The following is a 26,867-nucleotide window of genomic DNA, read 5'->3' on the forward strand; positions in this document are numbered from 1 at the left end:
CAAAACTTAAAGTGATCTGAATAACCACTTTAAATGTTACTGATCTAATATATCAATTAAAAGACAGTGATTATAAGAGTGAATTAAAAACAAGACTCCCAAAAGAAACTTCAAAATTTCATCTGTTCCATTCTTCTTTTCCTCCATGTGTTCCTAATAGTTTATCTAGAAGAAAATAACTTTAAATACAGACTCAGAATAAAAGGAAAGAGATCAACATTTATCATTCTAACACTAATTTTTTAAAAAGGTAGAAACCCTATTTTAATTTCTGCCTTAATTATTATGATTTCCTTACACTTTCTTCCTTTGGTTTTGGTTTACTCTTCTTTTGATGTTTCCTAAAGTGGAAGGCTCTTTTACAGATTTGAGCTTCTGAATTTAAAAAAAAAATAGGTGTGTTTATTGTGTTTACACATTTCTCTGTATGCACTGCTTGACCTGCTTCCTATAAGGTTTGATATTTTATGCTTTTGTGCTCATTCATCTCAGAGTATTTTCTCATTTCTCATATGATTTATTCTTTAATACATTGGCTGTTTAGGAATGTTTTGTTTACTTTTCATATAGTTGTAAATTTCCCAAATTTTCTTCACTTATCAATTTAAATTTTTTGATATTGTGGTTGGAGGACATAATTTGTGTGATTTAAATCCTTTTCAATGTAGTGATGCTTGTCTATGGCTTAGTATGTGATGTGTCCTAGGAAATTTCCATGTGCATTTGAGAAGAATGCATATCTTGCTGTTTGGTGGAGTGTTCTATAGATGTGTATTAGTTCTCATTGGTTTATATTGATGCTTATATCTTCACTTGATAATCTTCTGCCTTGTTCTTCTATTTATTATTGAAAGTGAGTATTTAAGCTCCCCAAAAATATTTTTTTAATATTGTTTCTTTCATTTTTGTCAGTTTTTGCTTCATATCTTTGGGACTCACGTGGTAGTTGAATATATATTTATAATTATTGTATCTTACTGAGTTTTATCATTATAAAATGCTTTTCCTTGCTTCTAGTAACAATTTTTGTCATTTGTTTCTTTTTGTCTGAAATTAATATAGGCAGTTCAGCATTTTTTGGTTGGTATCTATTTGTGAATCTTTTCCATAAAACCTACTTAGGGTTTAGGTTTTGAATCTAAAATATGTGTCTTGTAGATGGTATAGAGTTAGATAATTTTGAAAATGTATTCTGTGATTCTATACCTTTTCATTGAAGAGTTTCTTCCATTTATATTAAATGTATTACTGATAAGGTAGGATTTAGGTCTACCATTTAACTATTATGTTTGTATGTGTCTAACATCTTTTTGTTCCTTTGTTCCTACTTTACACCCTCTACATTAAATCAGTATTTTTCCATGTTACATTTTAATTCTCTTGTTTCCTTAACTATAAGTTTTAATTATTTTCTTAGGTATGCTGGGAGTTACAATGAACTTCTTAACTTTTAACAAGCTCATTCTGAATAGCCAAATTAATTTCGGTAGTATGCAAAACTGTTCAAATACTACAGTGTTCCATTTTCCTGTCTTGGTACTATTATTGTCATAAAAATTACATCTTTATGCATTCTAAGCTCAGCCACACAATTTTATTATTGCTTTATGCAATTGCCTTAAATCAGATGGAAAACAAAGTGCCACAAGAAGAAACATAATTTACATTGTCCTTTATATATTATGTATTTACTATTATTGTTGCTCTTAATTTGTGTGAATTGAAGTTATTGTTAGTGTCCTTTCTCTTCATCCTGAAGGGCTCTCTTCAGTGTTTCTTGTGGGACAGTTCTATTAGGTACACATTTTCTAGTATTCTTTTTAAATCTGGTAACATTCTTTAAGGGTAGGTTTGTTGGTAACATAATCTTTACAGTAATTAAGAGTGTAATTATAATACTCTCTCTTTTGCCAACTAGGGGAATTTTTCAGCCATTATTTCTACAAATACACTTTCAAATTCACACTCACTCTCCTCTCTTGGGAATCTGATTATGGGATATTAACTGTTATCGTCCAAATGGTCTCTGAAATTCTCCTCATTTAGTTCTCTATTTTGTTTCTGGTTTTCACACTGAGTAACTGTATACTTGAACTCACCGATTCTTTCCCATGTGATCATCTATTCTACTATTTGGCCCATCAACAAGTTTTTTTTTAGCTTGGCTATTTACTTACAATAATACAATCATATATGATTTTTAAAAATAATCTCTTTTTCCTTGTGGAGAGATTATGTGTGTATGTTTGTTTCCAGAGAATTTGTTATTGCCAGTTGAGGCATTTTTATCACAGCTGTTAAAAATCCTTGTCACATAAATCCACATGTTTATGGATTCATCCTAATGTTATATTTGTTGCCTCTTCACATGTGTGTTGTGATTTCCTTGTTATCCCTATGACAAGTGATTTTTTAGTTATATCCTGGACACAATGGATATTGTATTATAAGACTCTAGATCCATTTTAATCTTCTTTTTTAAATAGGCACTTTGTTGAGCATCAGCATGAGGACTGGGTAGATGTTCATGGTCAGCTTCATGTTCAGCTCTGCCAACACCAACCCGGTAAAATTGTGCACTGAAATATTGCTTCAATGCAGATGTCTGGAGTGGAATATCAGGTCCCATCTCAGCTTCACTGACGCCTCCACAGCGAAAGATGGGGAGTGACTCACATAGCTTCACTGCCTCTGATCGTAGAGTCTTATGATCACCTCCCAGCTGGGCCTTACATCACCAGGGAAGGGAATGATGAGGAATAGTTTATTCCACTTTGTTGCTATAGGAAGTGGGGAAATCAGAGCCACCCTCTCGAGGCAGATCCTGAAACTAGTCCTGAGCCAGACTCCTGAGGGGCTCAAGATCACCAGCGGCACCTCCCCTCACCCCCCAGCTGTTCAAGACAGAAACACATCATCTACCTATCCATCCTTCCTCTTCACTCACCCTCCTTGGGTGCCCCCATCTCCCTCACTTCCCACACCTAATCTATCTGCAACTCGAATTTGCTTTGCCACCAAGACCCATCCTCAGTTAACCCCCAGTCACCCAGGTCCCAATCTCTGAGGTGATCCTGTGGGACCCCCACTGGCCTCCCAGCTTCCACCCCACCAAACAAGCCATTCTGTCCACAGAGGTCACAGTCAGCTTTAAATATGCAGAGCCTGGCATGCCACACTCCTGCTCAAAACCTCTCCTGGTAGGAAGGGGATTTTTAACCTGGGATCCAGAACCCAGGGGTCCATGAACTTGGGAAACAATTACAGCTTCACTTTCCCTCATTAGCACCACCAGTGATAAGTGAAGGCATTCAACACAAAGGCATGAGCAGTCTCTGGGACTCTCACCATTAGAAATCACATCTGAAAATATATACCAAAGATGTTTACGACTATCAAGTACAGTTATCACTGTTTGGGAATTAAGGAGGCATCCTTTCTGATGCTTGATCTTGATTTGAAATGCATTAGCAGAGAAACACATACATTTTGCTTTGTTTTTTTAATGTCTTGATAACTGTATTTAAATATGATTGATTTCAAACTCAATGTGCTACAACTCAGGAACGGTTAAGCAATGTGTGCTGAAACCATACAATCCAATACACTGAGACCTTTGGATACACACACCACCACAACCGAACCGTAGGTGCTCAGAAGTCAGGCTCTGACTGCTCTGGCCTGCTTGGCTCTAGTCACATTTTGTTCTGGAAAAGGCCAAGTGACGGGCAGGGAACAGACCAGTGGCTGCCAAGGGAGGAGGTGGGCTGACTACAAGAGGGCATGAGGGAATCTCTGGTTTGGTGACAGACTTCTTCTGTATTTCAATTGTGGATGTGGTAGTTACATAACAATATGTGCTTATCAAAACTCATGAAACTGTACAAGAAAAAATGTAAATTTTACTATATGCAAATTAAACCAAGAAAAAATACAATGTACATCACAGAAATCTTCATATATATATACATGTGTGTCTGACTGCTTTCCTTTGTAACCCTACATGCATTTTATGTTTTAAGAACATTATTCTGAGCAGAAGACCTGACTGGAGAGAAAAAGAGTCTCTTTTGGCACATGGCCTCTAGGGTGAGAATGGCTCACTCAGTTTTGTATGAGCTGTGTGACCTTGGGCAGAACACTTAATCTCTCTGAACCTTAGTCTCCCCATCTGTAAAAAGGGTACAAATCAGTGCCTATCTCACAGGTTTGCTTAGAGGAGATAAATTCTATTTCCTCATTTTCATAAAACACCAAGAACAGTGTTAAGTAAGTACTCAGATCTGTAATAATGGAGTTGCCCTATCTGTATCTTTCACGAGATTACAGACTCTCATGGAATAGGATGGTTTCCTAATCGGCTTGGCATCCACCCCTAACACGAGAGCCTGATAACTCAAGAGGTCATTAAGTCCCAGGCATTTAATATAAATGACTGAGCTAGGTAGACAATGTGAGAACAGAGTGCAGTGACACAATGAAAGATGACACGGGCAGAGGGCAATATGGCATGGTGGGGACTGTGGCAAACTGCACGGCATGTTCCCCATTTAAAGGCTGCAGTCACCTCTCAGTTCCAGTTGGTTCCTGCCCTAGAAAAGTACGCATCTAGTGTTGTCAGAGCTTTTGAGTGTTTTGAAAAAAGCCAAATTTGTGCGTGTTTCCTGTGAGATCTTCTCATTTCTAAATGAGAGCCACTACGTTTGGTCTCCACTGGTGTTGCGTCCATAGCCAGGTCCTACTTACCATGGTGATGCCCAAGAGGGTTGGGCTGACCAGGAACACTGGGGCCAGGAACTTGCCCCAACTTCTTTCCCAGAAAGAGTAGAAGAGGTCTGCCTAGCAGATGATCCATAGCAAAAATCCCAAGGCCTGGAAGATAAATACATATGCATCTTACAATGGACAGCACCAGAAATTTCCCCAGCACCCCTGCAAGAAATTCAGCCTCAGGGGAGCCAGCCATCTCCTAAACTATCAGTCATGGTCCCCAGATACAGCACATATCCTCTGGAACACAGACAATGTTTAGGAAGGGTGAGCCACCTTCTGGGCCATCACAGGCTGGGCTGCAACCAGTGTACTAGGTACTCCTACATGCAGTACCACTGTCTGGTCACCTAAAAACATAAGTGCTGGGTCTACAGCCCATCTACCTGCAAGCTCAGCACATTGCATAAGGCCCCCATGCAATAAACACTGATTCAGTGATATTCACCAACCAACTTACTGGGGCCCATGATGGGCCACATACTTTTCAAGGTGCCAAGGATACAGCGGTGTACGAAACAGAAGTCCCCTGCCTTTACAGAACTGGGATTCTAGAGGAAGGAAGCAGGCAAGAAATGAACTGAAAAATACAGACTATAATGCCAGTAAGAGATGGAAGAAAAAAAAAACAGGTAAAATGGGGTGGTCAGGGAGGGCCTCCCTGATCAGGCAACATCTAGGTAAAGAGCCAAAAGTGAACGTTTGAGAGAAAGAACAATCAGGCAGTGGGATTAGCAGGGGCAGAGGCCCTCAGGTAGGAACATGCGTGGTAGGTGGGTGGCTGCTGCGGAAGGAACAACTGACGTGATGAGAGATGCCAGAAGTGGAGCTGGGAGCCAGATAAGCTGGGGCACTGTGAGGACTTCTGGATTTTGAGCAAGGCAGGAGAAAATCTGATCTACATTTTAATGGGAGATGAAAAGTACAAAATGATCCCACAGGTGTAAGAGGAAGACTGTAGACCTAGATGAGGACAGGAAAATAGCCATTTCGAGATAGGCTTGAATTATGGTACGAACGGGATGGTTTAGATGAGGTATTAAAAGCTTAGAGACACTGAAGCTTTCCTGGGTACCAAGAGCTTATGGGAGTAAGTTTTGGAAAATGTGGCTTTGAAAAAGAACTGAGATCCATGCTAAGTTGAGAGGAGCATGTGGGAGGAGGAGCATGGTAGGTACACGCTCTTCACTTGTCCTCCCAAGAGATTCTTCTTGCACAGGGAAAACAACTGCGCAGTAGAGAAACCAGACGATACTGTGACCAGGGATCAAAATTAACCCAATCAACTAGGGGCAGATGGACATGACATGACGCTAGATGTGAAGTCCCCAGAAGACACGGCTCTCCCTGTGCAGCTTTCCAGCCAGAGTGCATTACCTGAATCTAGTCATGAGGAAACACGCACGACACAGCCCGAGCTCAGGAACTTGCTCCAGAATAACTGGCCCATGTGCTTCAAATATATCACCGTCATAAAACACAGGGAAGAAACAGAAAGTCTGTTTCTCTCAGACTAAAGAAAACTAAAGCTACAACGTACTCAGTGTAGTGCATGATCTTTCCTGCGGGAAAATCCTAGAAAGGACAATAGTGGGACAATGGGCAAAACTGGAATATAGACAGGAGGTTGTTTTTAAAACTATCGTGTCCATGTTGAATTTCCTGAATTTCATAACTAGTATCGCTACTGAAGAGAATATCCCTGTTTTGAGAAAAGATATACTGCAGAATGAAGAGATGCAGGGCATGGGGGATGCTTCCTATTCCCAAATGATTCAGAAGAAATAAATGGGTGTATGGGAACAGAAACAAATGATAAAAAAAAAAATATGGCAAAACGTTAAAAATTGGTGGCTGTCAGTAATGGGCACACAGGCCTCGGTACACTTGGTACACTTGGCATCATTCTTACAACTTTTCTACAGTCTGACATTATTTCGAGATAAAAACTTTTTTTGAAGTAAAAAGGTATCCATTTGCAAGAACATGGATGGACCTGGAGGACGTTATGCTCAGTGAAATAAGTCAGGTGGAGAAAGACAAATGCCAAATGATATCCCTCATTTGTGGAGTATAACAATGTAGCAAAACTGAAGGAACAAAATGGCAGCCGACTCAGAGACTCCAAGAATGGACTAGTAGTTGCCACAGAGGAGGAGTGTGGGAGGGCGGGTGGGAGGGAGGGAGAAGGAAATTGAGGGGTATTATGTTTAGTACACATGATGTGTGGGGTCACAGGGAGAACAGTGTAGCACAGAGAAGGCACATAATGAATCTGTGGCATCTTGCTGCACTGATGGACAGTGACTGCAATGGGGTATTGGTGGGACTTGATAATACGGGAAAATGTAATAACCACATTGTTTTTTCATGTGAAACCTTCGCAAGAGTGTATATCAATCATACATTAATAATTATAAAAAAAAAAGACAGTGTGGGCTGTAGCCCGTCAGTGGGGCTTGCCACTGACCTTTGAAGAAGTCAGCAGAGCCCAGAACAAGTGCCTGTGGGTTATGATGGGGATTATGTTCAATCTACAGCCGTTATAGAAAGAACCGTCCAAGTGAATCTTCGAATACGTGAACACGTCACTTGTCTTCATTTATTCAAGTCTTCCTTGTTTTTCCCAGTAATGTTTTTTTTTACTTTTTATTAAGGTACCATTGATATTCTGTGTTATGAAGGATTCACATGAGCACCATGGTGGTTACTACATTCACCCATATTACCAAGTCCTCCCATCCTCCATTGCAGTCACTGTCCATCAGTGTAGTAAGATGCTGTGGAGTCACTATCTGTCTTCTCTGTGCTGTAATGCCCTCCCCATGACCCCCCTACATTATGTGTGCTAATCATAATGCCGTTTAATCCCCTTCCCCCTCTCTGCCCACCCACTCTTTCTCAGTATGTTTTGTTGTTTTCACTGAAGTTTCCCAGCGATCCCCTCCCCATCCCCTACACCTGAGGGAACAGATCCCTACCCGCAGGATGCAGCGTCCTCTCCTTAGCAACAAGGTTCCCGCCTTAGAGCGAGCGGCTCTAGGTCTGAGGAACGTGGTGTCGTAAAGCCGCGAGTGTCGTAATCCGGGTGAGGTGCGGGGAGGCGCAGGACGTGGCTGGAACCTTCGGACGGTCGCAGGAGGAGCAGAAGGATGGCCCAAGGTGTCGGCGCGGAAAGCCGACGAGACGGCGGTGCAGCAACGGTGAGTAGCGGAGGGAACCGGGGAGCGGCGGAGTCAGGGGAAGCCGGGCAGCCGAGGCGGCCGGAGCAGGGACGGCCAAGTGGAACGGAGCGCTCTCTGCCCTCTCTCCGCTGCTGTAGCTGCCGTAGCCACGCCGCGGCCGCTCCGCTCTCCCTGAGCCGTCGTGTCTCTTCCCCGGTCTCTCTCCTGATGGCCGCTCCTGCCGCCGCTGCCGCCCCCCGGGACGGTTCGCCGCCGCCGCATCCCCGGCCCTGGGCGGGCTGCCGGTACGCGGCCTGCCGGTTTTCTGGTCTGGGCGGAGCAGGTTTTCCCCACTCTTTAGCCCCTCGCCGGGCCGGGCCGGGCTGCATGTCGGCGCGCGGGTCCCGGCGGAGCGCGCCTCGGGTTCCGGCTGCCCACGGCGAGGTGACCCCCCGGAGTGCGGTCCACGTTCCGTGGGGAGCTTGCGCGGCGGCCAGTGACCCCGGGCACGAGCGGGCACCTACTTGCCGCCGTGGGAGACCTGGAGCTAGCGGCGAGCTGGGCGGCAGGTGCCTTTGCGGAGTTGTTACCTGGTCTCAGGGACAGGCAAGCACCACAGACGGATCCCCTCGCCCGGGAGAGCTGCTTTTCCGCGCCGGGATGGGACCCTGCGTGGACACCTTTTTTCTCTTTGGTGTTTTTGGGAAAGTTGTTATCCGGCCTGATTCGCGGAGCGCTGCACCCGGGTAATGGAGCTTGGAAGGCGCGCTAGTTCTGGGGTGGCAGGCGGGTGGGGGAGGGGGCGGAAGGACCGAGGGTCGCGCGGGTCCGCTGCCGGCGTTGCAGTTGCAGTGTTTATTGATTTGTGTGAGTTGCTTGCATGTCTGCTTGTCTCGGGGGCGATTCTGTGCTGTTCTCTACCTCTTGTTTAGTCAGCAGTGAGATGTCTGCTGATTGCTGTTGTCTGGACAGGTCCTGTGGCGAGAGGAGGTTGAGCTGTCCGCCTGGAGGCGGCGGGCACTGGCGAGGTCCCCCACCCGGAGACCGGGCACCTGTTTGTATAGTAATGGGCGCAACGACCTTGCCGCCGGCTGCAGCCCAGTCTGTGTTAGGAATTTCGCGTAGGTTTCCGACCAAGCGGCTCCTTTTGGCTCCTGCGTTATTTTTATTTATTTATTTATTATTTTGGTATCACTAGTATACACTTACATGAGCAGCATTGTGGTTACTAGATTCTCCCCATTATCAAGTACCCACCGCATACCCCATTGCAGTCACTGTCCTGCGTTATTTTTAAAACGAGTTTTTAGGACTAGGGCAATAAAAGTGCCTCTGGTGGTGGGATCGCTGTACACAGTAAAATGAGGAAATGTGTGTGTGAGTGCCAACTCTCTGCCGCTACCCAGGCTCTCTGGCTCCCTTTCTCCCTCTCTTCCTGGATGCAAAACGAGAGTTTCTGTAACCTTTCCTGGCAGTTTTAAATTTTGTGTGGGATTTCCTGTCTAGAAGCAGATACCAAGATTTTAACTGGTTCATGATGTTTCCTTCCAATTGTAAACATTTACAATATATTGGGCTGACACTGAAATCACTGCTCTCATGAATGATTTTTAGTTGTTCGAGTAAACATTCGCTTTTTACATTTTTTATTTATTTATTTTTTATTTTGCTATCATTAATATACACTTACATGAGCAACCTTGTGGTTACTAGATTTCCCCCCATTATCAAGTCACCACCACAAACCCCATTACAGTCACTGTCCATCAGTATAGTAAGATGCTATAGAATCACTAACTTGTCTTCTCTGTGCTGTACTGCCTTCCCTGTGCTCCCCCCTACATTATGTCTGCTAATCGTAATGCCCCCTTTTCCCCCTTTTCCCTCCCTTCCCACCCATCTTTCCCAGTCCCTTTCCCTTTGGTAACTGTTAGTTCATTCTTAGGTTCTGTGAGTCTGCTGTTTTGTTCCTTCTGTTTTTTTCTTTGTTTTTATACTTCAGGTATGAGTGAAATCATTTGATACTTGTCTTTTTCCACTAGACTTATTTCACTGAGCATAATACCTCTAGATCCATCCATGTTGTTGCAAATGGTAGGATTTGTTCTCTTCTTATGGCTGAATAATATTCCATTTTGTATATGTACCACATCTTCTTTATCCATTCATCTACTGATGGACACTTATGCTGCTTCCAATTCGTGGCTGTTGTAAATAGTGCTGCGATAAACAGAGGGGTGCATATGTCTTTTTCAAACTGGGCTGCTGCATATTTAGGGTAAATTCCTAGGACTGGAATTCCTGGGTCAAATGGTATTTGTATTTTGAGTTTTTTGAGGTAACTCCATACTGCTTTCTGCAATGTTTGAACTAATTCACATTCCCCCCAGCAGCATTAGGAGGGTTCCACTTTCTCCACATCCATGTGTTGTTGTTTGTCTTTTGGATGTTGGCTATCCTTACTGGTGTGAGGTGATATCTCATCGTGGTGTTAATTTGCATTTCTCTGATGATTAGAGATGTCGAGCATCTTTTCATGTGCTTGTTGGCCATCTGAATTTCTTCTTTGGAGAACTTTCTCTTCAGATCCTCTCCCCATTTTTTAATCGTGTTATTTGCTTTTTGATTGTGGGGGCGAATGAGCTCTTTATATATTTTGAATGTCAGCCCCTTCATCAGATATGTCATTTGTCAATATATCCTCCCATACTGTAGGATGTCTTTTTGTTCTACTGATGGTATCCTTTGCTGTACAGAAGCTTTTTAGTTTGATATAGTCCCACGTGTTCATTTTTGCTTTTGTTTCCCTTGCCCCAGAAGATATATTCATGAAAAAGTTGCTCACGTTTATATTACAGAGAGTTTTGACTATGTTTTCTTCCAAGAGTTTTATGGTTCTCTGACTGACATTCACGTCTTTTATCCATTTTGAGTTTTCTTTTGTGTATGCAGTTAGACAGTAATCCAGTTTCATTCCCTTACATGTACCTGTCCAGTTTAGCCAACACCGTTTGGTGAAGATGTTGTCATTTCCCCATTGTATGTCCTTGGGTCCTTTATCATATATTAATTGGCTGTATATGCTTCAGTTTATATCTGTGCTGTCTGTTCTGGTCTATTCGTCTATGGGTCTGTTCTTGTGCCAGTACTAAATTGTCTTGATTACTGTGCCTTTGTAGTAGAACTTGAAGTTGTGGAGCATAATCCTACCTGCTTTCTTCTTCCTTCTCAGGATTGCTTTGGCTATTCAGGGTATTTTGTGGTTTCATGTAAATCTTAGGACTATTTTTCCATTTCGTCGAAGAATGCTTTCAGTATTTTGATAGGGATTGCATTCAATCTGTAGATTGCTTTAGGCAGGATGGCCATTTTGACAATATTAATTCTTCTTACCCAAGAGGATTTTATGAATTTCCACTTCGGAGTGTTCTCTTCAAATTCTTTCATGAGTGTCTTGTAGTTTTCAGGGTATAGGTCTTTGACTTCCTTGATTTGGTTTATTCCTAGGTATTTTATTCTTTTTGATGTAATTGTGATTTAATTGTTTTCCTGATTTCTGTTTTTGCTTGTTCATTGTTAATGTATAGGAATGCAACAGGTTTCTGTGTATGTATTCTGTATCCTGCATCTTTGCTGAATTCAGATATTAGTTCTAGTTGTTTTAGAGTGGATTATTTAGTTTTTTTTAAGTACAGTATCATGTCATATGCAAACAGTGACAGTTTAACTTCTTCCTTCCCAGTGTGGATGCCTTTTATTTCTTTGTGTTGTCTGATTGCTGTGGTGAAGAACTCCAGAACTATCTTGAATAAAAGTGGGGAGTGTGGGCATTCTTCTCTTGTTCCCGATCTTAGAGGAAAAGCTTTCAGCTTCTGGCCATTAAGTATGATGTTGGCTTTGGGTTTGTCATATATGGTCTTTATTATATTGAGGTACTTGCCCTCTATACCCATTTTGTTGAGTGGAGTTTATTCTTTATGGTATAAGATAGGAAGGCAGTTTTATCCACAGCCAAATGACCATCAGTTGCTCTAACACTATTTATTAAAAGTCTGTTCCCCTGATTATTATGGTTTTGTAATCATGATATAGTCATACATCAAAATATATCGTGTTAATCCTAAAGGTCTTCCTTCCCCACACTCTCATAGTATGCTAACCTGGAACATTTCCCCACTGGGAGGGAAGGATAAGGGACCCAGTAAGTGCAGACTGTGTGGCAGGCCCTCTGTAGAACGTTTGCATGTGCATGTCTCAGTGAACTCCCCAGGGACCCATGAAGGGAGAAGATGGGGGTGCAGAGAGGATACAACTTGCTAATGTTGCACAGTAGAGGGCTGGGAGAGGCCCCTCCTCTGCACGCCATGCTGGGCTTGCTCAGCTGAGCTTGGGGTCCTGGAAACTCACACTTCCTTTTTCTTTGGTAGTTGACATATAACATTAGTTTCAGATTTCCAGTATAGTAATTAATGTATATACTACAAAATGACCAACACAAAAGGCCTTCCACAAGGCTCTCAGACCCCTTCCCTCCACTGCACACCCCCCCATCATTTCCAGCCCTGCCCCATCTCCCATCTCCAGGTGTTTTACCCTGTTCCTTTAGCCCAAGTGCCAATGAAACACCAAAGGGAAGAGCAAGCGACCAGGTTCCCAGGGCTGTGCTATGCACCTTGGCATGCATCGAGCTGCCGAGCAATCTGAGGTCAGCATTAATTAGCCCCTTAGACGAGGTGATTAGTTCAAGGTCCCCCAGCTGGGAGTGTAGGACCAGAAGCCAGTATAACAAGGCTGTGGGTTTGAAGGTCAGAAGGTAATTTATAGGGGACCGTGACCATTCCCAAATTCTTTTGTCTGGCAGCTGGTATTCCTTCAAAATAAGTGTTCAGTATTTTATATGCCATAAGAACTTACTGAGTACCTACTATGTGCAAAGTGCTGGGCCTAAATACTTCACACCCAAGATCTCGCTGAGCCCTCACTGCCACCCAGCAAGAGCACCCATTTCACAGATGTGAAGACTGAACAGTCATCTAATGGCAGTCAGTAAATGTTTGCACCGAAACTCCCTCCCTACAGCCCATCTATCTTGGAAGCTCTCCAGTGCCTCCCTCCAGTACCTCCCACAGTTCCCTCTCTCCTGGTCACACCTAGCCAACAGCTTTTCCTTTTGCCTCTCTTGTACCCTGCAACTGAGTCTTCACACAGTTAGTCCACACTATCTTTAAAAACACTAGACCGTCTATTTTAAGTATGGTATTTCAAGCCAGCATATATGGTGGGGCTTATTCAATAAATGGTCTTAAAATAAATTTTAATTTGGAGAAAAAACACCCTAGACCCTGTCATTTGCTATATTAGAACCTTATTTTGGAGAAAAAACACCCTAGACCCTGTCATTTGCTCTATTAGAACCTTATTTTGGAGAAAAAACACCCTAGACCCTGTCATTTGCTCTATTAAAACCCCGTCATGATACATCCAAGCTGCACCCCTAGCCTGCACATCCCTCCTTGTCCTGGCCCCTGCCTCCCGTCCAGCCACTGGCATGTCCTGTCTGGTCCAGTCTTCAGATGCTTCAAGCTCTTCCATTCTGGGGGCTTCTACACATACTGTCCCTTGGTCTGGAGTATTCTTCCCTCAGGTTCCCACTGGGCCTCTCCACCCCCACCCCACCAGAGTTGCTCTGCATTATATGTCCTTGCTCCCATGATCTTTGTGACTCTCAGGTCATGCTTACATGTTTGTGTGTTCTTTCTGTGGACAGGGCCATCCATACGTGTCCTCTGTGTTGTCAGCCTGTGTAGCCCCTGAACACACTTGGTTCCTTGGCAGCCCCAGAGAGGTTGATCATCGGCCCACGGTCCCACAGAAGGGAAACCAGAGCTAGGATTCAGACTCAGGATGCAAAATGCACATACCTAACCCCTCTTCCCACCTTCTCCTGCCATGCTTCTGGGCTGTCTTCTGTGTGTGGATCTCATGAATGGTTGTGGGTCCATGGCATTCCATGTGTGCGCACACTTGTGTGCACGAGTGTGGGAGTCTATAAGGCAAAGGAGGGCTCTACTCCAGTAGGGTGTTGCCTCTCTACTTGGAAGGCTTCTTGGGTGTCTCCACCTCCTATTCATTTCTGCCCAAGTCGGCATCAGCTCCTTTCCCGAGGGCCTGTCACAAGGCATGTCCCTGCTCCCCACGGAACCTCTTCCATGCTTTGTGCTTCCCAGCCATACCCCAAATGTGACACCTTTAGTGAAATCAAAAGGCCAACCCCAGCACATTGTGCAAGCTTTAATATTGCATAGAAATTGCTGTAGTAACATGTTCCTTCAAGAAGTTTGACTTCCCCGTTCTAGCATTCTGCTCATGATTGCGTTTCTCATGTGGGTGAGACCAACACAGGAACAAGCCATGGAGAGCCTTCTGAGCTGTGTTTCTGCCCTAAGGGATAGGAATGGGAAAGGGCCCCTTAAATAACAGTGATTCACAATGTCACTTAACTTTCATCCTTTGGATTTTGGACTGCTTGTTTGTAATTGAATATGAGATAGATATTAGACTATCAAGGTCCTTTTGGCTTATGTGAGTCCATCCATTTATCATCTACCCATCCATGAATTCACCCAGTCCATCCATTTATCCAACATTTAATTTCATTCTTTTATACTTTATTCAGGCTACCTGTCTAGTCCGTCAGTCCAAACAACTATTCTTCCATCCATTGATCCATTCGGTTACTCCATTCATCCCATCTACCCTTTCACCTACCCGTTTGTCCATCCACTAGTGATCTAATCATGCACCCAGCTAGCCAGCCTTTAATCAATCCATTAGACCAGCCATGCTCCCATCATACTCATACCTCCAGCTCTCCATCCGTGCCCAGCCAACTCACCATCCAGTCACCTGGCACATCCTTCCAGCCGTGCTCCCATCATACTCATACCTCCAGCTCTCCATCCGTGTCCACCCAACTCACCATTCAGGTCCCTGGCACATCCTTCCAGCTATATACAATGCCAATGAACCATTTTTACCCAACCAGCTGATTTGTTTCCCCTACTAGCATGTCAGTTCAGTTCAGCTAATCACATCTATGTGACTTTCTAGTCATTCAACTGATAAATTTTGTCCCTGCCTCCGTCCAGCTACCGTCTGTGTGTGGAGCCCTTCTATCACCCATCCCTCGACCTCATCAACCTGGTGAATTATTTAACTACCCATCCATATTTCCAGCTAGCTAATCTCCATCTGTCCAGCCTCCCAATCATCCCATTCAGTTTCCCTGCAGAGCCAGTCCATCAATGCATTATTATACAACTGCCGTAGTTGTTCTCCCTCGTCACCCTTGCCTGTGGGTCCTCCGTGTTCTAGCGTGCAGCCGCAGGCTTCCCCTCCCTGCCCCCAAGGCCCAGCAGCTGCTCTTCCTAGTCTGGAGGCCTGTGGTCCTTCCCCCTCCACTTATATGTACCTGAGTTGCGCCCCTTTGTTTTATACACCTGCCGGCTCCTCTTGACCCCCTTCCTCTTGTTCATCTTTCCCTTCAAGTTCTTCATATCTTAGGATAGTTGCAGGAGTGGGCGGTGGGCTGCGTGGGGTGTCTACGACGCCTGGTTGGTGGGCTGGGGCCTGGCCCCTGTCGTTGGTGGCCAGGTGGGCTGCAGTGGCCAGCCCGGCTCCTGCCACAGCTGTGCCTACAGTGGGGGAAGGTGTGGCTTTGGGGCCGACAGTGGCTCTAGGGCTGTGTGTGGGTGACAGGAAGGCTCTGTGTCTCTGTGTCCATGGGTGGCCACGCTTGGAGGAAGCTCCTCCTCCTCCTCCTTTTCCAGCACACCCAGCTTTGCAGAGGTTGTGGCAGCCCCTGGTTATATAGGTGGTGTTGATTGTGAGGGCACAGGCTGCAGGGTGAGACAGATGTTACACGGTCCCCTACCCCTTACCCTAGCCCCCAGGGTGGGGCTTCAGGAGCACTTTCGGGGAGTCCCACCTTTTAAGAGTAGGGAGCCTTGGGTCACACTGAGCTGGATCCGCATCCCAGAGCTGCCCCAAGTCTCAGTTTCCTATCTTTGTAGAATGGGGACGATCAGAATACCTGTGTCCCAGGGACTTCCGGAGGAATTAAATGAGAGAACCCATGTCCAGCAGATGGCTCAGGACCAGCCCACAGCGAATGCTCAATATACACCATCTCAGCCATTTACTTCCCACCTAGGTAGCTCGGAAGCCGTGCACAGCCCTGACCCCAGTACGGTTGGCTGGCCGGGCAGGTAGTTGATACGGTAGCTGACCAGTGTACAGATAGGTGGGAAGGGGTGAATGTGAAGGGATCAGACGGCTTACTGGATGGATGATGGGTGGTCCCAGGGTCTGGCCAGCAAGCACACTTCCCCAGCAAGATTTAAAGCCAGGAGACTGAGAGCCAACTTCAAATCCCAGTTTGCATGGATGTCCAATGTGGGTTGGTTATATGGGTTTTTAAGGCTTGGGTTCCTTATCTGATAAAGGCACATCACTCCTTCCTTCCTGGTATTCTTGTGAGCCAGAGATGCCTGTCAAGCCACAGGAGGTCCTTGAAAAACTGCCTTTTCCCTTCAGATTCCTGCCTCCTGCCCCTGCTCCCCTCCTTGCTAACAAAGCCCCGCCGTACAATGGGAATCCTGCTGTCCCTGCCCAGACCTCCCAGCCCCTACAGAAGAAAGCCCAAACTTGTGTTGGCACATGAGGCACTGTGCAAACTCCCAAGTCTTGGGTGTTCCATCCATAGCCGCCCACCCTTCCCCACACCTTGGCTATGCCCCTGGGCTTAACTCTTGGCCACTCTTGGCCTGTATCTCCCCACTCCCCCTCCCATGTAACTCCCTCCATCTCCATCTCCTGGCTGCTGTCCCTGGGCAGGTCCCCCCAGCCCACATCTACTTCTCACTCTCTATTGCTCACCCACAACTGGCCTGTTGTTATAAAGATTTGCTATCATTTACTTTATTGCAGTTTATTTCTTAATAAACATGAGAAATAATTTCCTGCCACTCAGGGTGAAAACCTCCACCTACTGAGCACTTCCTATGTGGCTGGACTACAGCCGTATCCTTTCTAGGCAGCACTACCCTCAAGCTTACCAGTGACCCTTTGGGCTGAATGGTGGCTTCCCTTAAGCCCTGGAACCTGTCAGTGTGACCCTATTTGGGAAAAGAAGCTTTGTAGACACAGTAAATTAAGGATCTTGAGAGCTTCCTGGATTATCCAGGTGGGCCCCAAATCCAATGGCAAGTGCTCTTATAAAGGATAGAGGAAAAGACACACAGGGTTAAGAAACCACGGAAAAGCAGAGGCTGAGACTGGAGGGATGCAGCCCACGGCTCTAAGGAGGGGATTGGCTCTGATAAAGGCAGAATGGGGGTGCAGATGGTCACGTTGAATGTGAGGATGGCAGCAGAAGTCAGTGGCTAAGAAGCACCCAGACCGTCCTACGTGCTCTGATCCAAAACCAGAGTCAGCAAGGCAAGTGAACTCAGTAAGCCCTGTAGCTCCAGCACCCGTACCTGTGCTAGTTAAACACTCACCCCTGCCAGGCATGGTCCCACCCAGCATTTCAGTTAATTCTCCTGACCTCCCAACCTGGGTGGGTAGCTATTAATCTCATCCTTAAGCAGGGATGCGCAGGCTGAGACTCAGAGAGAGAAAGTGGCTTGCACAGGGTAACACAGCTAGTAAAAAGGAACATGAGCCCAGTTCAGCTGAGTTCCCAAGCCAGTGCTCTTTAAGACTGTCCACAGAACAGTAAAAGGGGAGTTGCTGAGGAAGATGACACAGTCCTGTTGGCTGCCCTGGGCCTGTCTGTTCAGACTTGGAGAGGAATCCTCCCCTGGAGACAGGACAGGCTGACTTTCCAGCCCAGGCTACTGCAGTTTCCTCCCCACAAACCAGGGGAAAGCAGCTGAGAAGACACAGGGAGGGACTTATCAGGATAGGGGTCACTGGCTCCTACTCTTCAGCTTCCCTGCACACACACATGTGCACACACACACACACGTGTGCAGGCACACACATGTTTGGTACCATAGCATGGGGGTAGGGAGACCAAGAGGAGGAGAATAATTCCTTGAAGACTTTTTATTGAGTCTTTTCTGAAAATTATTCTCGCTGGAGCAGTGGCAGGCACCTCTTCCTGGGCCGTGATCGCAGGTTGTACGTCAGGAGTGCATCTGCCTGGACTTGGGTCTCTGCGGGGCCAAAGGGTCTTCCTCTCGGCGCCTTCTTCCTACTGCTCGGGCTCCATCAGTAGCAGCTTGCCCTGCACCGGGAGCTCCTCTTCCCCCTCCTCTTCTTCTCCCTGCTCCTGTTCCTCTCCTTCCTTAGACAAGGAGAAGCTATCCTGACTCACGCAGGCCACAAGCTTCTTCATGGTGGATTTGTGGCCCCAGCCACCACCTGTGCTGAGCTTAGCGCAGTGGGAACCCATCGCTTTCTTTGGCTGCCTCTGTGGTCTGGGAGGCAAGGCCACTGGGGGAAACAGAGGGGCTGTGAGGGCAGCAGGTAGGGCACTGACATCACAACGGGGCCGCTGGATACCTGAGCATGGCCGACACCTGACTCAAAGCTCAGCCACCAGCAGCCCCGCTGAGCTCCTGAACGCACAGGGAAGGACAGAGGCTAAATGCCAGGCCAGCCGCCTCTCACCCTGCTCTGTGGCCACATCCATCTGGCATTTGCCTGGGCACGGGGCCCTTTTAGCAGGGATGAGAACTGGGGATAGAATTTTTGGAAACAGGAGAGCACACAGACTCCTACTCACATCCCAGAAATATGCAGCCCAAAGGAGCTGTTGATAGGATGTGACTATACCTCACAACTATGGCAACCTTAGAGTCATGGTCAGGGTTAGGGTCAGAGTTGCAGAGTGGAGGGTGAGGGCGCACGGGAGAGGAGGAGATGGAAATGTCTGATTTCTTGACTTGCGTGGTACCTACAGAGATGTTCTTAAAACTCTGCATAAGCTGTGTTTCTATCAAGACCTCTCCTCTCCTTGGCTCCTAAGCTGGTGGGGTCACAGGTGTCTTCAGCTCTAGGTGCCCATACAACAGTTTCAGCAGGCGGTGGGCCTTGGTCACCTCCAAGCACTGGAAATCCATTTCCAATATATAAATCATATCTTGCCAACTTTCTACCCCAAGCCAACTTTCTGCCCCAAATCTCAGTGGCCCTAAGTGTGGTCATGTGTTCCCATAGAGGGAAGCACAGAGAATTCACACAGGAGTCAGAGTGGCTACAGAAGCAGAGACTGAGTGATGTGGCTGGAGTAAAGGAACACCAAGTGAGAAGCTAGGAAGATGCACAACACAGAGTGTATTCTAAAGTTTGTGGTGATGCAGGGTCGGTCCCATCTCAGAATTCGGCTGGCCCACAGGGCTTCACGGGGTCCAGCTGCTTGCCTCTGTTCCCTCCACACTGGCCTTGTTCTTGCAGGAGCAATGCCACATCTGCTTTCCATTTAGGCACAATTCACTTTCCCCAGCTGCTCCACACCAGTTGAGGGGACGTCAAAGTGGAATGGTGTGGCGTCAAACACTGGCTCTGGGTGGTGGAGGATGCCCAGAGTCACAGACTAGCCCCTGCCCCCACTTATTTAACACATTTACACTTGTATTTACTCTTCTTTTGTGCCATTTGCATAAAGGAGACAACGTCAGGCCATCACTCTATGTTTCTTATCTGAAGCTTTATTTGGCAGATGACCAAAAGTCATATTTTGTGGGTTTGGACGTCTAAGGTGGGATCGCTGTGGTCTCTTGTGGTCATTCTCTGGCAAGTGGCTGTCCTTAGTCACCAACGTCGGGTGTGATGTGCGCAGGAAAGTTTCGTAATGCCTCGTGCATCTCCTCCTCCTCCTGAGCCTTCTGCAAGCTTTTGGGGGAACAAAAAGGTTCGGTCACAGGGCCATCTATGGAAGCTGGGTGGGAAAGGAATTTAGCAGGTGTCAGATGGGGTGAGGGCCCCAGTACTCCATGAGCCTCCCGCATCAGGGGTGCTCAGGGACTGGCAAGAACACATTGGCGCCTTCTGCGTCTGCAGATGCGTCTCCGGTGCCTTGGACAGGAGCAGTAGCGCCTTTGCCTGTAGTGGTAGCGGCCTCGGGTCCTTCTCTGGACCTGGACTTCCTCTGGGCTCAGCTACTTCTCCTGCTCCTGCTGTTGGTCCTGGTGCCCGCATCTGTGCTGCTGCCCTGACCCAGCTGCTTAGGTTTGCCTTCACACCACACACGGAAACGGACCATCGTGCACACGAGTCAGGTGGATCTTGCTGGGGCTGCAGCTGACCTGGGGGCAGGGAGGGAGGGCTGAGGCGTGCCCCCCTGCTCCTGCTGTTGACGTTGGTGTAACCTGTCAGCAGCTCTCTGCGAACTTCTATAGAAAGGGGGCCGTCCACTGTGACTCGCACTGTGACTCGGCGGCCACGGCCACCATTGTCCCCACCCTGAAGTTAACACAAAGCAGGGTCCTGCAGCCAGCAGGTCCCGGAAGGGCAAGGCACCCTGTTACCTTGCCAGTAAAAATGTGTCGCAGTAGAACTCTTAGGCCGCAAGAGGAGCACTAGCTTCTGCAAGTATAAGCCCCAGCCTCAGCCCCCATACTCCCAGCCGGTGCACATCCACCCATTGTCATTTCTGAAGCCGCTTCCCTGCTGTGCCGTGGTGTGGGGATATAAAACCCCAGCAGCCGTATGTGTGTTGGTGGGGCCTCATTATCTGTTCACCAGGTTATAATAATCTAGTGATTATTATATGCCAGGCATTTATTCATTTCCTTGCTGTATATTTACTCATTTACTGCATGAAGAAAATAAGTGATTTGCTCAAGGTCACTCTGCAAATAAGGGGCAAAGCTAGACTTCATTCAGAGTCCATGCCCTTTGCCCTCCGACCCCTTCCCAGCCCACGAGGTGCTCTTCACTAAACAGATGTCATCTTCCCTTCATGTCCTGGGTCTCCGAGCAACTGAAAAGGGCAGAGAGCGTGTGATAGATTAATGTCTTCCTCCTCAAAATTGGAAAAGGGACTTTATGAATGTGAGCTAAAGATATGGAGATTGACATATGATCCTGGGTTCAGTGTGTTCATATGGGCCCTTACAGCTGGAAGAGTGGGGCAGGAGGTTGTAGGAAGAGAGATCTGAAGATGCTAAATGCTGCCGGGTTCCAGAAGCCAAGGAATGCAGGTGGCCTCTAGAAGCTGGGACGTACAAGCAAACAGGTTTTCTCCCTCAGAGCCTCCAGAAGGAACACCTTGCTCTCCCCGTACGAACCATTTTGGAATTGACCTGCATTCTTCAGAGAGATAAGAAATTTGTGTTGTTTTAAGTTATGAAGTTTGTGGTAAATGTGTTACAGCAGTTACAGGGGGCAATTTCTCTCTGGTGTTCATCTGCTGCCTCTTTCACTTACTAGTGCCTTCAGATTCCCCCAGGGCACTTGGTGAAAATACGAATGCCCAGGCCTTAGCCCCAAGTCAAAGTCTCCATGCCTGGAGCTCCATCTACTTGTGGAAGCCTGCCTAGGGAGCATCTTGGGACTGGGGTCCTGCAAGCAGGTTCAGCTACCTGCTGAAAGGTCCTCACCTGGAAGAGTGGGGCAGGAGGTTGATGGCCCCGCCTTTTCAATACCTACCCTGCAAGGTCGCTGTGAGAGGATGAGTGCAGAATGTATACCATGGTGCTCAGTAAGTTGTGGCCGTGACAGTTGTCAGGTGTGAAATGGCCCTGTCACTTTAGAGCGCTGGGTGCCAGAGCTCCCATGTGCAGATTGTGACCTGCGCTGTGGTAGTCTTTGAGCCAAGTGAACCCATATCCAATATTGTTTCCAGGTCTCCTGTAAACATCTCCATGTGTTACTGGGGTTTTCAACTATGGGCGCCGCACCATCTTACTGCAGGTTGAAACCTTCAGGGTCAAGTGGGCAGACGCGCGGATGAGCAAGTTGCCTTGTTTTCTTAAGTAGGGATTGTACCTCCACAGAGTTGAAAGCTAAGCTCCCGCCGCTCCCTGGGCAGGCTGGGTATAGTGCCCAGATGGAGCTGAAGTGTTTCGAGTGGGAATTTCAGCTTCAGGCTAAGATAAACATATGTGGGCACTCTGGGGATTGATGGGGTACAGTGACGGACTGGTGAATGTTCTGGCTCTCTCTCTCGGGTGGGAAGGAGGAAGCCGTTATGTGTACCCCTTGTTAGTTTGTGGCCCATTTCAAGGCGCCAACAGAAAGCCCCTGAGCACAGAGATGGAGTTGGGCTCAGAAGTCAGGATGAGGATCTCCTGTCCCTGCTGGGGAGGGATCTACAGGGCAGTGGGTGAGGCAGATTCGGGTGGTGGCTTGGGAGTAGTCAGAGATGTGACAAGATCCAGTGTGACAACCACTACTCCTGTCCCCTCTTCCCGTCATCCCCAAGCCCTCCCCTCCCGAGCTCCTGTCAAGGCAAAGAGACAAGAGTTGGCTTGCATTTTGAACATTTATTGACAGGCGGCATTGTTCGTCAGCAGGCTCCTGTTCGTTTCATTGGGATGGTGGCATTCGCGAGGTGTGGTAGGAGGGTCTTGAAAGCCGGGAAAATTTCAGGCAGGTGTGTGGCGGAGTTGCTCGTGTGCGTTTAGCATCTTCTGGACCTCACGGTGTAGCGACGATCGCACACTGTGGGGAATAAGAGAGGCGGGAGATTTCAGCATGAGTGAGCCCCCAGCACAGCCCCTCACCTCTTCCTCTCCGCCTCTGGCAGCATCGCCTCCTCCAGCTCCACCCCCTGGACAAAGCCCCTCACCTCTTCTTGTCCGCCTCTGGCAGCATCGCCTGCTCCTCCTGTGACTTCTTGGTCTCTGGCGGCGGCATCTGCTCTGGATACGGCTGCGGCCGCGGCAACGTGTGTATCTGGCCATGGTGCCAGATGGATTTGGTGTGGGTGCTCAGAGCAGGAGGTACCACCTTAGCTGAGCCAGCCAACCTGTGAGCTGGTGGAACTGCGTGGGCTGTGAGCCAGGGGCTGACTCCTGGGCCTCTTATAGTCACGGGAGGCCCCTGGGCATTATGAGGTCACAGAGCCAGCCCGAGCAGACCCACTTTGTGCCCATGTACGGGCATGTGGGAGGGCCATGGTGGGCAGGGTGGGGCCGTGATGCCCAGGGGTCTCCATGTCACCAACTGAAGGGAGACCAGCTGACTGACGTTCCTGTCAAGGGCAATCTCTCACTCATGCAGGGAGCTCTCAAGTAAAGTATTATTGAACACTGACTATGGGACAGGGCCTGGGGGAGGCCCTGGCCTACAGTGATAAATAAGGCAGACACCTTCTGCCTGGTAAAGTTTAGACTCCAAGTTGAGGAAACATGAATGAAATAACAGCCCAGAATAACTGTGTCAGGAGGAAGGCCTTCCAGGGCTGGTGTAGAGGTGCCTCCCTCATCGAGGGTCCACGCTTCTTTGGTCTTCCAGTTCTGTCCTGAGCACGTGCTCTCCATCCTCAAGGTTGCCTCATAATCCAAACTCTGGGCTGCCGTGCACAGTTGTACAGTTGTGTACTGCTCAAAGTGTTGAGCCAAGGGACCGAGTGGGGACTGAAATCCAGCCTGGGCTCTGCCTTTCGAGTCAGGCCCAGCACCCGTAGGCATGCTTTTATCTAATTCAGCTGCTCACAGTGATGTCTTCTTCTAATTTAAACAAAGGCACACTAAGAGCTAGCCTTGGCCCTGTGGAAATTCAGTCCTATCCACTGTCCAGGGAGGAAGGAAAACGAAGAGGAGGGGGCAGAAGGGGTCATGACCTGTAACGAGCTTTCCCATAGAGCCCACCCAGTAACCTACCTTGTGATCATTAGTGTTACTGTGAGATCACCCTGCTTCTCAGGATAAGCTGGGTTCTTGGGAAGGAGAAATGGGCCCGTGGACAGTTAGATATTAGTAGTCTTTGCCCCAGAGGGGGTACAGCCAGAAAATCCAGGAAACCCCCCACCCCCAGTCCATGATAGGGTGAGAAAACCATGCATTTGAAGTTCTGGTGTAGACATTAAGGCACAGACTGTATTCTAACGTTTCTGGTGATGCAGGGTCGGCCGCATCTCAGAACTTGGCTGGCCCCCAGGGCTTCACGCTGTCCAGCTGCTTGCCTTTGTTCCCTCCACACTGGCCTTGTTCTTGCAGGAGCAATGCCACATCTGCTTTCCATTTAGGCACAATTCACTATCCCCAGCTGCTGCACACCAGTTGAGGGGACGTCAAGGTGGAGTGGTGTGGCTTCAAACCCTGACTCTGGGTGGTGGAGGATGGCCAGGGTTTCATACCAGCCCCTGCCCCCACTTATTTAACACACTCATTTACTCATGTATTTACTCTTGTTTTGTGTCATTTGCATAAAGCAGACAATGGCAGGCCATCAGTTTATGTTTCTTATCTGAAGCTTTATTTGGCAGATGACCAAAAGTCATCTTTTGTGGGTTTGGACTTCTATGGTGGGATCACTGTGGTCTCTTGAGGTCGTTCTCTGGCAAGCGGCTCTCCTTTGTCTGCAATGTCGGGTGTGATGTGCTCAGTAAAGTTTCATACTGCCTTGTGCATCTCTTCCTCCTCCTGAGCCTTCTGCCAGCTTTTGGGGGAACAAAATGTTTTGGTTACAGGGCCATCTATGGGAGCTGGGTGGGAAGGGGATTTGGCAGGTGTCAGATGGGGTGAGGTCCCCAGTGATCCATGAGCCTCCCGCATCAGGGGTGCTCAGGGACTGCCGAGAACACCTTGGCGCCTTCTGCGTCTGCAGAGCCTCCCGCATCAGGGGTGCTCAGGGACTGCCGAGAACACCTTGGCGCCTTCTGCGTCTGCAGGTGCGTCTCTGGTGCCTTGGACGGCAGCAGTACCGCCTTTGCGTGTAGTGGTAGCGGCCTCTGTGGGTCCTTCCCTGGACCTGGACTTTCTATGGGCTCAGCTCCTGCTCCTGCTCCTGCTCCTATTCCTGGTGCCCACGTCTGTGCTGCTGCCCCACCCCTGCTGCACACGTTTGCCCTGACTCCACACACAGTGTCGGACCGTCGTGCGCACGGGTCAGGTGGCTCGTGCTGGGGCTGCAGCGGACCTGGGGGCAGGGAGGGAGGGCTGAGGCCTGCCCCCCTGCTCCTGCTGTTGATGTTGGTGTAACCTGTCAGCAGCTCTCTGCGAACTTCTGTAGAAAGGGGGCCGTCCACTGTGACTCGCACTGTGACTCGGCGGCCACGGCCACCATTCTCCCCACCCTGAAGTCAACACACAGCAGGGTCCTGCAGCCAGGAGGTCCCAGAAGGGCAAGCCACCCTGTTGCCTTGCCAGTAAAAATGTGTTGCAGTGGGACTCTTAGGCCGCAAGAGGAGCACTAGCTTGTCCAAGTTTAAGCCCCAGCCTCAGCCCCCATACTCCCAGCCGGTGCACATCCACCCATTGGCATTTCTGAAGCCGCTTCCCTGCTGTTCTGTGGTGTGGAGATATAAAACCCCAGCACCTGTATGTGTGTTGGTGGGGCCTCATTATCTGTTCACCAGGTTATAATAATCTAGTTATTACTATATGCCAGGCATTAATTCATTTCCTTGCTGCATATTTACTCATTTACTGCATGAAGAGAATAAGTGATTTGCTCAAGGTCACTCTGCAAATAAGGGGCAAAGCTAGACTTCATTCAGAGTCCATGCCCTTTGCCCTCTGACCCCTTCCCAGCCCACGAGGTGCTCTTCACTAAACAGATGTCATCTTCCCTTCATGTCCTGGGCCTCCGAGCAACTGAAAAGGGCAGAGAGTGTGTGATAGATTAGTGTCTTCCTCCTCAAAATTGGAAAAGGGACTTTATGAATGTGAGCTAAAGATATGGAGATTGACATATGATCCTGGGTTCAGTGTGTTCATATGGGCCCTTACAGCTGGAAGAGTGGGGCAGGAGGTTGTAGGAAGAGAGATCTGAAGATGCTAAATGCTGCCGGGTTCCAGAAGCCAAGGAATGCAGGTGGCCTCTAGAAGCTGGGACATACAAGCAAACAGGTTTTTCTCCCTCAGAGCCTCCAGAAGGAACACCTTGCTCACCCCGTATGAACCATTTTGGAATTGACCTGCATTCTTCAGAGAGATAAGAAATTTGTGTTGTTTTAAGTTATGAAGTTTGTGGTAAATGTGTTACAGCAGTTACAGGGGGCAATTTCTCTCTGGTGTTCATCTGCTGCCTCTTTCACTTACTAGTGCCTTCAGATTCCCCCAGGGCACTTGGTGAAAATACTAATGCCCAGGCCTTAGCCCCAAGTCAAAGTCTCCATGCCTGGAGCTCCATCTACTTGTGGAAGTCTGCCTAGGGAGCATCATGGGACTGGGGTCCTGCAAGTAGGTTCAGCTACCTGCTGGAAGGTCCTCACCTGGAAGAGTGGGGCAGGAGGTTGATGACCCCGCCTTTTCACTACCTACTCTGCAAGGTTGCTGTGAGAGGATGAGTGCAGAATATATACCATGGTGCTCAGTAAGTTGTGGCCATGACAGTTTTTAGTTGTGAAATGCCCCAGTTGGTGTACAGCCAGAAAATTCCAGAAATCCACCCGCAGTTGAGCGGATGTCAAGGTGGAATGGTGTGGCTTCAAACCCTGACTCTGGGTGGTGGAGGATGGCCAGGGTCTCATACCAGCCCCTGCCCCCAGTTATTTAACACATTCATTTACTCTTGTATTTACTCTTGTTTTGTGTCATTTGCGTAAAGCAGGCAATGGCACGCCATCAGTTTATGTTTCTTATGTGAAGCTTTATTTGGCATATGACCAAAAGTCATCTTTTGTGGGCTTGGACTTCTAAGGTGTGATTGCTGTCGTCTCTTCCGTTCGTTCTCTGACAAGTGGCTCTTCCTTAGTCTCCAATGTCGGGTGTGATGTGCCCAGGGAAGTTTCGTAATGCCTTGTGCATCTCCTCT

General features: G+C 47.8%; 1 protein-coding gene across 2 annotated transcripts in view; it reads left to right on the forward strand.

The window, feature by feature from the left end:
• The first annotated feature begins 7,870 nt into the window (after nucleotides 1–7,870).
• The window catches only part of LOC118909968 (olfactory receptor 6C2-like), a 62,721-nt gene continuing 43,724 nt past the window's right edge, over nucleotides 7,871–26,867 (forward strand). For both annotated transcript variants that reach the window (XM_057486770.1, XM_057486771.1), the window contains exon 1: nucleotides 7,871–7,973. The gene's annotated coding sequence lies outside the window, so the exon portion shown is untranslated. The remainder of the gene's footprint in view (nucleotides 7,974–26,867) is intronic.

Source organism: Manis pentadactyla, chromosome 10, assembly GCF_030020395.1.
Source record: "Manis pentadactyla isolate mManPen7 chromosome 10, mManPen7.hap1, whole genome shotgun sequence".
Lineage (NCBI taxonomy): Eukaryota > Metazoa > Chordata > Mammalia > Pholidota > Manidae > Manis > Manis pentadactyla.